Here is a 15,109-nt window from a genome sequence, read left to right as displayed (position 1 = left end):
GTACTCCAAATATGGAGCGGACCCCAAGTAATGTATTCTGAGGCTCTGCTCTCTTCCCCAACTCCTCTCTTACCCAACTAACAAGTCTTTTCCAAAAGATTTTAAATGCTACAGGCAAAGATATTTTAAAACTATTAATATAGATTTAAATCATATAAATCATATTTCTCTGTTTGAAGAGAAACATCACGGAGCCAGAACACGACAACACTTTATGTGCTGACCCCAGAAGAGCATCTAATATCATTCGATACAAGCGTTCCACTCTCTTAAATTTTGTACTCACTTGTAAATCTGACTTTTGAGCCTAACATAGTGTACAAAACCATGAGAGGAATAGATCGGGTAGATGCACAGAATTGCTTGCCCATAGAAGGGGTATGGAGAACCAGAGGACACAAGGTTCAAGGTGAAGGGGAAAAGATTTAATAGGATTCCGAGGGGTAACCTTTTCACACAAAGGGTGGTGGGTGTATGGAACAAGCTGCCAGAGGAGGTAGTTGAGGCTGGGACAATCCCGTCATTTAAGAAGCAGTTAGACAGGTACATGGATAGGACAGGTTTGGAGGGATATGGACCAAGCGCAGGCAAGTGGGACTAGTGTAGCGAGGACATTGTTGGCTGGTGTGGGCAAGTTGGGTTGACGGGCCTTTTTTATCACACTGTATCACTCTATGACTTTATAACTCTACAATGTGGAGGATCTACATTCTGCACTGGTATTTTTCTCTTCTCTCTACCAGCTGTACTTGTGTTTGACTTGATTGTACTCATCTGCAGTATTATCTGATTTGATTGTACAACACACAAACAAAAGCCTTTCACTGTATCTCAGTACACGTGACAATTATAAACCTAAACCGAACTTCAAATAATAAAATACAAAGTGCTGGAGTAACTCAGCAGGTCAGGCAGCACTTTTCAGGTTATTGTACAGGGTACTTTGGATCTCTGAAGGAGGGTCCAGATCCAAAACATCACCTCTCCATGTCCTCATGAGATGCTGTCTGACCTGCTGAGTTAGTCCAGTATTTTATGTTCTATGCAAAATTTTAGCATCCACAATCTTAGTGTCTTCAAATAACTTAATATAAATAAATGCAGTTAAACGCACAGTAAACATATTAGATAATGTGGGAGAGTCCTGGACCAGAGGATATGAGGCACTGTCACTGAGCACCGGCTCCCCTCAAGGCTGTGTGCTCAGCCCGCTGTTGTTCACATTGCTCACACATGACTGTGCTGCCAGATTCAGGGACAATAAGATCATAAAATTTGTGGATGACACAACAGTGGTGGGACTCATCAGCGGAGATGACGAATCAATGTACAGGGAGGAAGTAGTAAAACAACTAGTGGACTGGTGCGGCAAAAATTAAATGTCAACAAAACGAAGGAGATGGTTGTCGACTTCAGGAGGGCGCAGCCAAAGCATACACCCCTCAACATCAGTGGTACTGCAGTGGAGAGAGTGGAGAGCATAAAGTTCCTCGGTGTGCAAATTACAGACAGCCTCACCTGGTCCAGGAACACAACTGGGACCGCCAAACGGGCCCATCAGCGACTGCACTTCCTGAGGAAACTAAAACAGGCCTCACTCCCCACCAACATCCTCAGGACTTTCTACAGGGGTACGGTGGAGTCTGTACTCACGTACTGCATAAATACGTGGTACTCCACCTGCAACTGCTCGGACAGGAAGGCTCTGCAGAGGGTAGTGAGGGGAGCAGAGAGGATCATTGGCGTCTCCCTACCCTCGGTACAAGAACTGTTCCAGAGCCGCTGTCTGAAAAAAGCTCAGAGAATTGCTAAGGACAAACTGCACCCCCTCCACATACACCTGGATCTCCTGCCATCAGGCAAGAGATATCGAAGCATCAAAGCCCGGACTACAAGACTGCTAAACAGCTTCCTACCACAGGCTGTGAGGCTGCTAAACAGTCACTCTGTACTCACAGTCACTTGATTCTGCGGCTTGGCACGGACACTTTAATAACTGGCACTGGCCACTCAAATCAGCTGCCCCGGACATTTTTATGATTGGTTTATTGTATTTTAACGTTGTGTTTTTACCTGCTTTTAACTATTTATACTGTTCCATCAGGGACTGGATTGTTTTTAGTGTTATTATGTGTGAAATGTTTTAAATTTCATGTGCGATGCTCCGCTATTCCCTGGGAAACGTCTTTTCATTTTGCACTGTACAACTGTTCGCTTGCAAGATGACAATAAAGGTTGATTGATTGATTGATTGATTGAATAAAAGGATGTACCTTTAGAATGGAGATTAGGAGAAATTCATTAGCCAACGGATGATGAATATGTGGAACTCATTGCCACAAACAGTGGTACAGGCCAAGTCATTCGGAATTCTTAAAGCGAAGATTGATAGGCACTTGGTTAGTAAGGGCATCAAAGGTTACGGAGAGAAGGCAGGAGAATGGGGTTGAGAGGGAATGATCAAAGGCAGGGTAGACTTGATGGGCCAAATGGCCTAATTCTGCTCCTATGCCTTATAGTCGTATATTAAACAGGTTTAAATAAATAAATTAAAAATTCTTACCCTGCATTTACTTTAATCCACAGGGACATTGGACCCATTCAGCTGAATGGGATATTGTTTATTCAGCCGTCTCCCTGGCATAATGTTGAGGGCCAAACATAACCTGCATTTGGACCCTCTCTTCAACAAGGTCCTGTTCTACCATGGACTCGGTGCTGAATCCTGGAATGTAATACAATCAAATACATCGACATCTGACCTTCACGATGTTGGCACTCCCTAATATCAGTGTCCATCATTTGGCCAACTGGGCCAAAGGTAAAACAAATATGCATTTTATTGCTCTTTATGGTAATTTCAAACATCTGCGAATTAAAAAAAAAAGTTTGCTAAACAGTTTCACATTAAAACAGTGCCACTTTTAAGGCAAAATAAAAATAAAAAGTCCAAGCATATTTTTCTTATCTCTCTGGTAGTGTTTGGTCACAATTCCCTCCCAACCCCTGTCCCAAAACCGTAACATTTTAAGACAAAAATGTCATGAATTTTTCTTAACTTTTTACACCAGCCACAGTGTAGTAGATGGGCTGATAACCCTGAAACATTTGTTTGGATACAGGGTTTCAGCTAAAGTGTGTAGGAAGGAACTGCAGATGTTGGTTTAACCGAAGATAGACACAAAAAACTGGAGTAACTCAGCGGGTCAGGCAGCATCTTTGGAAAAACGGAATAGGTGACGTTTCAGGTTGAGGCCCTTCTTCAGAAATGTCTCCTTCTCTCCAGAGATGCTGCCTGACTCGCTGAGTTACTCAGGCATTTTGTGTCTATCTTGTGTTTCAGCTGTATATTTGTGCACTAACGCGTGGTTTCATTTTAAGTTGGTGTTATATTGTGTCACCTTCAAAAAAAAAATCAGGAAATTAGTCAAAAAGACATCTGAAACAGGAAGAGTCACATAAGTGGGTTCCGTGCATTTCCTGATTGGACCAGGTTCAATTAAACCCAACTGCTCAAATTGTCACTTTATTGCACAATAGTCACGAAAGACAGACTCTCCATAGCCGCAAGAACACACACAATAATGGCTTTCATTGAGGCTGCAGGGAGAGAGCTCCATTATGTTCAGAAAAGGTATAACGACTCCTAGCTAGACATTACATTAAACATTCGAGAGGCCCTTCAGCCCACTGAGTCAGTGCTGACCAATGGTCGGCACTAGTTCTACCCTACACATTGGGGACAATTTACTGAAACCAATTAGCCTACAAACCTGTATGTCTTTGGAGTGTGGGAGGAAACTGAGCACCTGGAGAAAACCCACGTGGTCAGAAGGAAAATGTACATACTCCGTAAGGACAGGTCAGGATCGAACCCCGGTCTCTGGCTCTGTGCAGCAACTGTACCGCTGTGCCACTGGGCTGCCGTAAATTCATGTAATATATGCCAGGAGAGAGGTCTTGTGTGCTAGAGATGGGGAGGAGATGAGGTGGGGGGAGAAATCGGCTTGGGCCACCATTAAAAGAGTCTAGCAGGAAGTGGCCAGAGTTGTTTCCTCCAAGAATGGTAATGGAGTAAAATTGGAGTAAATGTAATGATCTCACAAGATGCATTATAGTGAGCTACAGGACTCTCAAACTACATTGTCTTCTATAGACACACTGATCCAGATACTCAGGCACCAGCTAACACACTGTCACATAAGCAACAAGTCAGACCAACATTCACATCCTCCATCCATTCCACCCTATCAGCATGATCCCAACACCCTAAAACCTCTATGCACATGTTACGACATGTTCCAAATTGAGACAATGAAAATAAATTTGAATACAATACAATACAATACAATACGGCTACCTCTTCGATTTATTCTTCATTAGGCATGCCCATTACCACTTGTGCTGCTCTATACCCAGCAAGGTGCTTTAGATGAGCATGCAAGAGCACGTTCCTTCTTTGGTTCTTTCAAGCTTTTGAGAGAAGGTTCTAGTTTCCTCTTCCCAATAACCATATTAGCAGCAGAAGCGGGACTCGAGGGAGAGGATGAGGAGGGGAATAGGAATGATGATTCAAATGTGTAATTGCATCTAATACTCCACCTGACCACCTCAGAAACAGGCTCTGCAAGGGATAGGTTTGAGGAGCAGGTGGTGGCACAGTGGTGCAGCAGTAGAGCTGCTGCCTCACAGCACCAGAGACCCAGGTTCGATCCTGACTATGGGTGCTATCTATGTGGAGTTTGCACATTGTCCCTGTGACCGCATGGGTTTTCTCCAGCTGCTCCGGTTTCCCGCCACATTTTTCAAAGACGTGAAGATTTTTAGGTTAATTTTCTTTTGTAAATCGTTCCTGGTTTGAGATAACATAGAACAAGAGTCGGCATGGACTTGGTAACTGAAGAGCCTGTTTCCACGCTGTTTCTCTCAACAGCTATCGCAAGGAGTTATTCTTTTATGTACTACTAGGCTGGGCTTAGGGAATCTGGTAGGCAGGTCCTCACAACCTCAGAGATCTGAGATGAGGTGCATCATTATGTGAGACTTATGACAATGATGCATACACACTGAGGTGATAACCATCAGACAGCAATCCAGACATGAGGGCACAGTGAAGGCCTTTGCACTGTGTGTCACGTGTCTCAGTGATAGCAGCCTCAGAAAACCTGAGCAGAAGCATTGTTCATCAGATGGATCCAGGTGAGATGTGGTGACTCCAAAGACTGCGTGGGAGTAGACTCCTTATTGGAGTCGATGAATTCTGCCCTGAGGTCCCCAGCCCACGTGGGATCATGAGAGAATATGTGGAGCTTCCTAAAAAATTGCTAAGCGTTCTGGAAATTGCAGTTGCCATAACAACACCTCCAGTAATGGAGTGCCAGCGTTGGTGTCACTGTTGCAGCAGCTAATTACTGGAGAAAAATTTCCTGCGAGCTGCAACACACTCTGTGGACTTTGGTAGGTGTCCGACCATTCTAAAGATACACATTCCACTCTCCCAATATCAGTGGAGTGTCCCTTTAGATAGCAAGAAAAACAACAAACAAGCTTCTATTGTTCAAACGAGAGTGTTCTATCATGGTCTTAGTGTGAACTTTGAGCACTACATTATGTTGATGTGGGCAAAATATGCAGTGTGTGACTTGCGATGTAATTAGATGTGTGCCTATCACCAAGGAAAGATCAGGCATGTTACTCACTCACTTATTACAATCAGGGTTGTACAATTAACGCCTTGAGTGCACACCAGTTCCCAGCAGGGCAAACCAATTAGTCCCATTCCCCCATAGTGTAGGAGTAACTCAGCAGATCAGGTAGCATCTCAGGAGAACATGGATAGACGACGTTTCAGGTCGGGACCCTTCTTTGACAGACAATAAACAATAGGTGCAGGAGTAGGCCATTCGGCCCTTCGAGCCAGACTGTGTCGACACTTCAGACTGAAGAAGTGGTCCGACACCACAAGATGTGCCCCAACCCAAAACATTGCCTATCCATGTTCTCCTGAGATGCTGCCTGGCCTGCTGAATTCCTCCAGCACTCTGTGTCTTCTTTTGTAAACCACCATCTGCAGTTCCTTGTTTCTCCATTCCCCATCTTCTTAATTCCCTGTAACGCTACTTTTTTTTCCCTCTCACACATGCCCAGTAAGTGCTTTTGCCACTAATTTAGCAAAAGATGAATCTAGTTTAATTTACAGAAACAGCATGAAAACAGGCTCTTCAGCCTACCGAGTCCATGCCAACCATCTACACCAAGGGTTAATTTACTCTACCAGCATGCCAATGGACTGTGGATGAAACCACAGAGAGTGCTGATAGCACCTGATGTTGGAATTGAAACCAGGTTCCTGATTAGCTGACCTCCTGACATCTCTCTCTCCTCCCGATCACTCCCTCCTAAATTCTCAACAGTACCAATCATTCATTCCTGCAAACTCCTGAACTACCTGATCATTCAACTCCCAAACGCCATTTAGAACGGAGACGAGGAAACACTTTTTCTCACAGAGAGTGGTGAGTCTGTGGAATTCTCTGCCTCAGAGGGCGGTGGAGGCAGGTTCTCTGGATGCTTTCAAGAGAGAGCCAGATAGGGCTCTTAAAAATAGCGGGAGTCGGGATATGGGGAGAAGGCTGGAACGGGGTACTGATTGGGGATGATCAGCCATGTTCACATTGAATGGCGGTGCTGGCTCGAAGGGCCGAATGGCCTACTCCTGCACCTATTGTCTAATGTCTAAATCTCTCCACATCATTCATTCCCACCCTGGAACAGTGCAAAACAATCATATATTGAAACATTTGTGGTGCACTGCAATTTCTAGGATACTGAACTATTTTTTTGATAGCTTTAACAAATTCTCTCATGATCTTAAATGCATCCAATATGTCGCTCATTGCCATTTGCTTTTGAATTAAACAAAGCAAATGGGTTGATGAAATAATTAAGTACAGTACTGAAAGTGATCAGGGGAGAGAACGTGGGTGTATGATGCTAACCAAAAAGAAAACATGTTAAAATCATTAAGGCCTCGACACTGCAAATGTAAAACGTAAATTCCAGACTGCCAGATTTATGTCCTTGCCATACAAGAACTCTTTAATATGTCTAATAGTTGACAAAGGATTGAGATGGACTGCCAAAATGTATTTAATATTTTAAAATATTTGTACTGGAAGTGAAGGGATTTTGAAAAAAAAGTTGCTATGGTGTAGTGATAATCATTAACTCCTGGCTGGTCTAAAAACAACCATGGACGTTACATCTCTTTCCCAGTGTATCCCTCAATAAGACTCCCAACCCAACATAACAAAAAACATCAATGCTCTTTGTTTAAACAGAAACATTAATGCGTCTCTTCCTGGATAGAGTGGATGTGGAGAGGATGTTCCCACTAGTGGGCGAGCCTAGGACTAGAGGTCATCATCTCAGAATTAAAAGATATTCTTTTAGGAAGGAGATGAGGAGAAATTCTTTAGTCAGAGTGTGGTGAATCTGTGGAATTATTTGCCACATCAAAGCCTGTGGAGGCTAAGAGTGGATATTTTTAAGGCAGAGATAGATAGATTCTTGATTAGTACAGGTGGCAGATGTTATGGGAAGAAGGCAGGAGAATGGGGTTAGGAGGGAGAGATAGATCAGCCATGATTGAATGGTGTAGTAGAGTTGATGGGCTGAATGGCCTAATTCTACTCCTATCCCTTATGACCTATCTTCCTCCCTGTGTTAAAAAAGGGAATATCATCTCAATTTATTCCAATCCTGTACGCATTTAAAAATAAATATCATCTTGAATTATCTTGTTACAACTACATTAGATTTGTAGATTAGTCTGAAGATCTCGACCTGAAACGTCATCTATTCCTTTTCTCCAGAGATGCTGCCTGACCCGCTGAGTTACTCCAACTGTTTGTGTCTATCTTTTGTTTAATCCAGCATCTGCAGTTCCTTCCTACAGATTTGTGCAGACACCTTATCATCTACCATCCAATGTATCAATATTTAACCATTGTAACTTTCATAGTTAAGAATTTAAGATGTTTGATTTTTTCAAGTTATAACACTACCAACTTAAAAACTTCCAAGTGGATTGATATGGCAGTTTCTCCGTTCATTCTAGAAAATAATTTAAACTATGTGTGAATTATAGTTATTTTCTTTAACAAACGGCATATTGCTAGATACAGAGGTAAAAACTGATGTTTCATTTTTATTCCACATTTGGGGCAGCGGTAAAGTTGCTGCCATACAGTGGCAGATACCCGGGGTTGATCCTAATTATGGGTGCTGTCTGTACGGCGTTTGTACGTTCTCCCCGTGACCACGTGGGTCTCTGGGTGCACCCGTCTCCTCCAAAGATGTACAGATTTGTAGGTAAATGGCTTCAGTAAAAATTGTAAATTGTCCCTCATGTGTAGGATAGTGCTAGTGTACAGGGTGATCGCTGATCAGCATGGACTCGGTGGGCCGAAAGGCCTGTTTACACGTTGCATCTCTAAAGTCTAAAGGTTTAATGACTGATGTGAAAGCGCTTATCCTCTCATTGCTTCATCATTGTCTGCTATATAATTATTACTTAATTCGCTCATGCCTTCTTTTGGTTTTAAAAACATTGGCTGGAGTTTTTATCCATTTTGAAAGCGAGAACTGTGAGCATTTGCTTCCATTTATGGCAGCAAGTTCATGACACTCTCTGACATTTGCAGGTGATGTCCGAGCTATGATCCACGGTAGGAGTGGGGCTTTACTGAGTTTACAATGAACCTGCACTGGGGATTTTTTCTTGGATCCTCCACAAGATTCATTTGGCACAGAAAATGCTGGAAACGTTTACCCACCCAGGCAGTATCTGCGGAATGAAGGACTGAATTCATGTTTTAGATGCAAGATGGTGAGTACAATGGGTGGATGGGGCTACTCAAGATTCCAGCTTCTGCAGTTCCATGATTCTCCATTTTTATATTAAGGTATGTTTGCAGAGGGAAGCTTTGTTTCAATGCTAGCAGAACTCAAGCACGACACCAAATTGTTGCAATTAATACATAAGAAAGGTAGAAACAAAGAACTGCAGAGGCTGGTTGATCAGCCGAAGGACACAAAGTGCTGGAGTAACTCAATAGGTAAGATAGCATCTCCGGAGAGCACGGCGAGGTGGCATTTCTGGGTCGAGAAGAAGGGTCTTCACCATCCATGTTCTCCAGAGATGCTGCCTGGCCTCCTGAGTTACTCCAGCTCTTTGTGTCCTTTTGAGAAACAAGAAAGGTACTGAAACTGATACAGGTGGAGGATTATAGAACAGGTAATTGTGCCAAAATATGAAGCTTAGGTATGGAAACATTGAAACCACTTAAAATAGATTCAGTTGGCTGTCAAATCAGTGTTGTTCTAACCTATTGGGGGTTTCTGCTGCTGCTCTGAAATCTAAGAATGTTAAATTGGTTACAAAGGAAAATGTGGGTGCAGAGTCTCAGCACAAAGGCCGAATGTTTCAGTCATGGTACTGAAGCCAAAAACATCCTTTATATCAGACTGAAGTACTGCAAGCTAAATATGTGAGAACTCATGAATAAAGGCAAGCCATTGGAGAATTTGGGTCAGGGTACAAAGAAAGTTTTTTTTCCATTTTCTTCATTTATATTCAGATATTTTCCCAAGGTTTTTGTTGGAACCCTGTTTTTTGCAAGATTGTTGGTCTTGAGGAAGATTGTAACGTGTCCAAAATGTTAGATCATTGACAATTAAGCCATAGACCATAGTGACAATTAAAGCCTTCATTTCTGTTTTATTTCGAGTTGAATTGTGTAGCCGCAGCAGCTTTCGAGGCAGGGTTCCAGCATGCTCAAATAAGCTGAGTGATTCAGCAGCCCTTGTTGTTCAGTGTGTCAGTGTGTGGTTTGATTTTGAGCCACACAGCCCAGAAGAATCCCGGTATTGATTCCCGGCCTGTGCTCAGTTCGAGTGATAGCTCTGGGTGTATGTACTACAGTTGTTCAGCTCCCTGAGGGTAAAGGCAGGGTTGAAATAAAAGTCCAGTTTAGCTTAGTTGAGTTTACTTGTGTCATGTGTAGCGAGGTACAGTGAAAAGTGTTTTTGTTGTATGCTATTCAATCAGCAGAAAGATTATACATGTCTGAAGAAGGGTCTCAACCCGAAATGTCATCCATTCCATCTCGCCAGAGATGCTGCCCATCCGCTGAGTTACTCCAGCATTTTGTGTTTATTTTCAGTATAAACCAGCCTCTGCAGTTCTTTCCTACACATGATTACAATCTATACGTCCACGTAATAATATTTAGTGGAAGATAAATTCCAGTAAAGTCCGCTTAAAGACAGTTCGAGGATCTCCAATGAGGTACAGTGGATGATGGGTCAAGACCATGTGTCAAAGATGCTGTCTGGGCTGCCACGTGACCATTCAGAGGCTAACCATAAGACACACACCCAGGTCTGATCTCCCTGCGGTGGGCCTGCCTCGACTGAGGGTGTCTTGTGATAAAAGGCCAAAACACCCAGTGACGTTGAGGTACACAACTGAAGATGTGTCTGATTGGTAGCAAAATCACCTAGTGGTCATCCCCAAGAATATCAAATGTCAATTGTAGTGAAAAACCTTAGGGATTGTAACATCCAATCCTACTAATCAATCTCTAGTTGGAGATAGGATGGTTCAGTTGCCTGATAATTGTTGAAAATCTTGTGGTCACGTCTAACACCATTGAAAAGTGCACAAGATTAGCAATGAAACTTCCAAAATTAAATATCATTGGAAGGATTGCCTTTTAACAAAGCAAATTACAATTTTAATGAAAGGAAATATCATTAGGAAATAAAATTGTCAACATTAATTATCTGTATATAGAAATGCTGGAACACCCAACAATCATTCTTCGGCCCTTGTTACTCCCTGAGAAGATGATCCTTGAGAAGAGTCTTCTCAAAATGCTCCAGTCCATGTATTCAATGTGGAGTTGCAAGATTTTGAACCAAGGAATAATGTTCAAGTCGGCATGGCATGTGACTTGAATATTAGACCCGATGTTCCCAGGGACCTGTATTTCTCGTCTTTCAGAAAGGCAAAAGTCACGGATTTGATTGAATTGAAAGGATACCACATGGAAACAGGCCCTTCAGCCCACTGAGTCCACGCTGACCTTCAGTCACCCCATCACACTAGTCCTATGTTATCACACTTTCCACATCCACTCCCTACACATGAGGGGCAATTTACTGAGGTTAATTTACCAAGAAACACACATGTCTTTGGGATGTGGGAGGAAATCAGAGCACCTGGAGAAAACCCACAAGGTCACACGGAGAGGGTGCAAACTTCACACAGACACTGCTCGAGGTCAGGGTCGAACCTGTGTGAGGCAACAGCTCAACCAACTGTGTCACTGTGCCACAAATGCTGAAAGGCCTAAACAACTTATATCCAGTAGATAAATTGTGCAAAACCATAGAAAAGTTGGTTCAGTCAGCCTACATCGTGGATGGTCCCTTGGCAAAGTGGTTTGGTTAAACAAATTGGATGGTGGTTGGTATGTAGGTTAACGAGTCACCCTTGCAATCTTTAAATGGTATTGGAACTGGATTCATTCAAACAGATATCATTTCATCTGAATCTGTTGCCCTGTTCTGATAGCTGTGGCGTGTTCGCTGAATATGACGTTGGGCTTCTCTAGGTGATCATTGGAATCTGGGATGTCATTGATTGTATAAAGTTCAATTCAGTTTTCCCAAGATCTTTCGAGAGAGTTGAAAGCAAACTGTTGGTGTTCCCACTCCGACAATAACATGTGTGCGGATATTGATTGAAGTCTGTGGGAATGGTTCCAGTGATCAAATAACCCAATTGTGAACATATCCAGGCTCACAAATGATGAATGGTCAGTGGAAGAAATCATGTGGCATCCAAACTGCAGGAGAAACATAGAAAAGTAGAAAATAGGAGCAGGAGTAGGCCATTCGGCCCTTCACCTGCACATTCAATATGATCATGGCTGATCATCCAACTCAATATCCTGTACCTGCCTTCTCTCCATACCTCCTGATCCCCTTAGCCACAAGGACCACATCTAACTCCCTCTTAAATATAGCCAAAGAACTGGCCTCAACTACCTTCTGTGGCAGAGAGTTCCAGAGATTCACCACTCTCTGTGTGAAAAATGGCTTCTCATCTTGGTCCTAAAGGATTTCCCCATTATCCTTAAACTGTGACCCCTTGCCCTGGACTTCCCCAACATAGGGAACAATCTTCCTGCATCTAACCTGTCCAACCCCTTAATAATATATAAAATGGTGACTGAAAGCAAATAAAAGTATTTTATTCATTCTCAGTGCATGGGCATCTCTGGTCAGGCTGGCATTTGTTACCAGCCTTGCCCGCCCTTAACTGGTTGATTTATTCGGGCGTTAGGCCACAATTAGGGTATTGTAGGCAATTCTGGCCACCATACCCCACAGAAAAAAACCCAATCAAACTCAAGATGGAGGGCGTCAGTTATAACCTTCTTTTGTCGACCTGAAATTTCTTCACCAAACAACATTAGTGAACTAAATATAGACACAAAAAGCTGGATTAACAGCGGGTCAGACAGCATCTCTAAAGAAAAGGGATAGGTAACGTTTCAGGTCGGGACACTTCTTCAGACTGGGAGTCGGAGGGGAGGGGGGGGGTAAGCTGGAGGAGAGGTGGGGCAGGACAAAGCATAGCAGGTAACAGGTGGATACACGGGAAGGGTGGGGGGGGGGGGGGGGGGGGGGGGGTTGATAGGCAGATGGTTGGACTAAGGCCATAATTTAAAAGACATAACTTGTGCGATAAGGATAAAAGAGTTGAGAATTCCATGAATGAATCCTTGAATGATAGATATGAGCATCTGGAAGTTTCATGGTCATTTTAATGATGCTCATTTTTAATTTCAGACTTAGCCCCCCCCCCCTGGTAAAGCTGGAACATGTGCTGCTGGATTACGTGTTCAGAAACGACCACATTCTTCAAACGTCAACATACTGTAGGCACCGCTGTGGATGCCTCATCACAAGCAAGTACACTAATGTACAGAGGTTACTCTGACTGCTTTAGTTAGACAACTACAGAACTCCATTTCAATTTCCAATCCCTCCATCCATTAATTGACAAGACTTAATCGCTATCCTTTATTATTGAAGAATAATATTTTTGATCATTTTTACCTCAGCCCCTGTCTTTCTTTCAATTATTTTTCAATTATTGTCACGTGATGCAGTGAAAAGCTTTTTTTCATGTTCATAAATTGCAGGGGCAGAATTAGGCCATTCGGCCCATCAAGTCCACTCTGCCATTCAATTATGGCTGATCTATCTTTGCCTGTCTTTCCATTCTCCTGCCTTCTCCCATAACCCCTGACACCCGTACTAATCAAGAATAATCACACTAATCATTGTTTGTGTGCTATTCAGACGAAGGAAAGACTATAGGGTTAAAGAGGGAACTGCAGATGCTGGAGAATCGAAGGTTACACAGAAAAGCTGGAGAAACTCAGCGGGTGCAGCAGCATCTATGGAGCGAAGGAAATAGGCAACGTTTCGGGCCGAAACCCTTCTTCAGACTGGGAAGGAAAGACTATACACGGATACAATCAGCCGTGCACGGGGAAAGGATAAAGGGTACAGCATCTTCTTCTTCTTGCATATGGCGCGCACAGCCTGAAGTTGTAGGACAGCTTGTTCTATTTGATCTTATTTGATTGTGCACGCCGGGTTGATTGCATTCGTCGAAACAGGGCGGACCACGTGAAGGTTGCAATCTCCCACCCCAAAGGGCACAGCATCCAGTGCAAGATAGAACATTGACGTCGAATAAAAGATAGTTCAGTGGTCTCCAATGAAGTAGATGGGAGGTCAGGACCTCACTCTCGCTGATGAAGAAGGCCGTTCAGTCACCTGATAACATCTGGGAAGAACCTGCTCCTTCCAAACTCACCCATCATTCCCATCATAATCTTGCACTAATATCAGAAGTCAAGCCAGCTCAGTCGTAATCAGTAGGGATGATGTGTTTCCTATCTCATTCAAATGCTGCAAGTTGCTTGAATTCAGCAGTGCTTCCTGAGTAATGGCCGAGCTGATTTGTGGTAGTACAGTCGCACCATAGCAACACGGATGCAATCCTGATTCCCATGATGTAACAGAGAGTCTTTCCATCAGCACCATTGGCGAACGGTAACCAGGAAGGTCTGTGTGAACTTTCAGGCAATGTCCCCAGTATTTTTTACACTTCCATTTCTTGGAAATCTGTTGTCAATTTAACTTCCTTTTTTTGACGAGCAGCAGTACAATCCTTCAAGAGAGGGGGATCTACACACTGCACAGCTTCGTCACTAAAACTGTGTCACCAACTTTGCTCTTGGTATTAACAATAATGCACAATCTAAAAACAGCAAAAGAGTAAAAGAGTAATAAGAGACCTTTATTTCTTTTGAGCTCATTGTAAAGTAGGTTTACAGAGGACTTGAACAAAAAGGGTTATTGAAAGCCTAGTTAAAAATGCACTGTGAAGAAACACAACTTGCACTGGGTGCGTGAAAGCTGATACTATTCTGCTATCCTGAGCAGTGCTGGCGAAGAAAAGGAACTATCAACATAACTGGTAGTTTATGTTGAAATATAATCATTGTGGCCAGTTCCCTCTTATTAACCTGACTCCCACAGAGAATATCAAGAGTCTCCTTTCCCTCGTGCTGCTTACTCATTTATTTCCCAGTGCGAGTATAATTTTCAGGAAAGAAAGTTCACTACACCGCTAACTCCTCAAACAAAGTCCCATTGCACACTGCATTGTAAAATCCTATGTCACATACAGCATCATATAAATCAGAATCTATACCGACAACATGAAGCCATTTGGAAAACAGTCATTATGATAAATTAATCATAGATCAAAGAATAGCACGGTACAAGGACAGGCCCTTCAGCCCACAATGTCTGTGCCAAAATGACGCCAGGTTAAACTAATTTCCTCTGTCTGTATGTGATCCCTGCATATCCATCTGCCTATCCTCAAGCCTTTGAAATGCCACTATTGCATCTGCCACCATCACCACCCCTGGCAGCCCATTCCCAGCGCCCA

The sequence above is a fragment of the Leucoraja erinacea genome, chromosome 27, assembly GCF_028641065.1.
Source record: "Leucoraja erinacea ecotype New England chromosome 27, Leri_hhj_1, whole genome shotgun sequence".
Taxonomy (NCBI): domain Eukaryota; kingdom Metazoa; phylum Chordata; class Chondrichthyes; order Rajiformes; family Rajidae; genus Leucoraja; species Leucoraja erinaceus.
Note: the sequence above shows the minus strand (reverse complement) of the source record.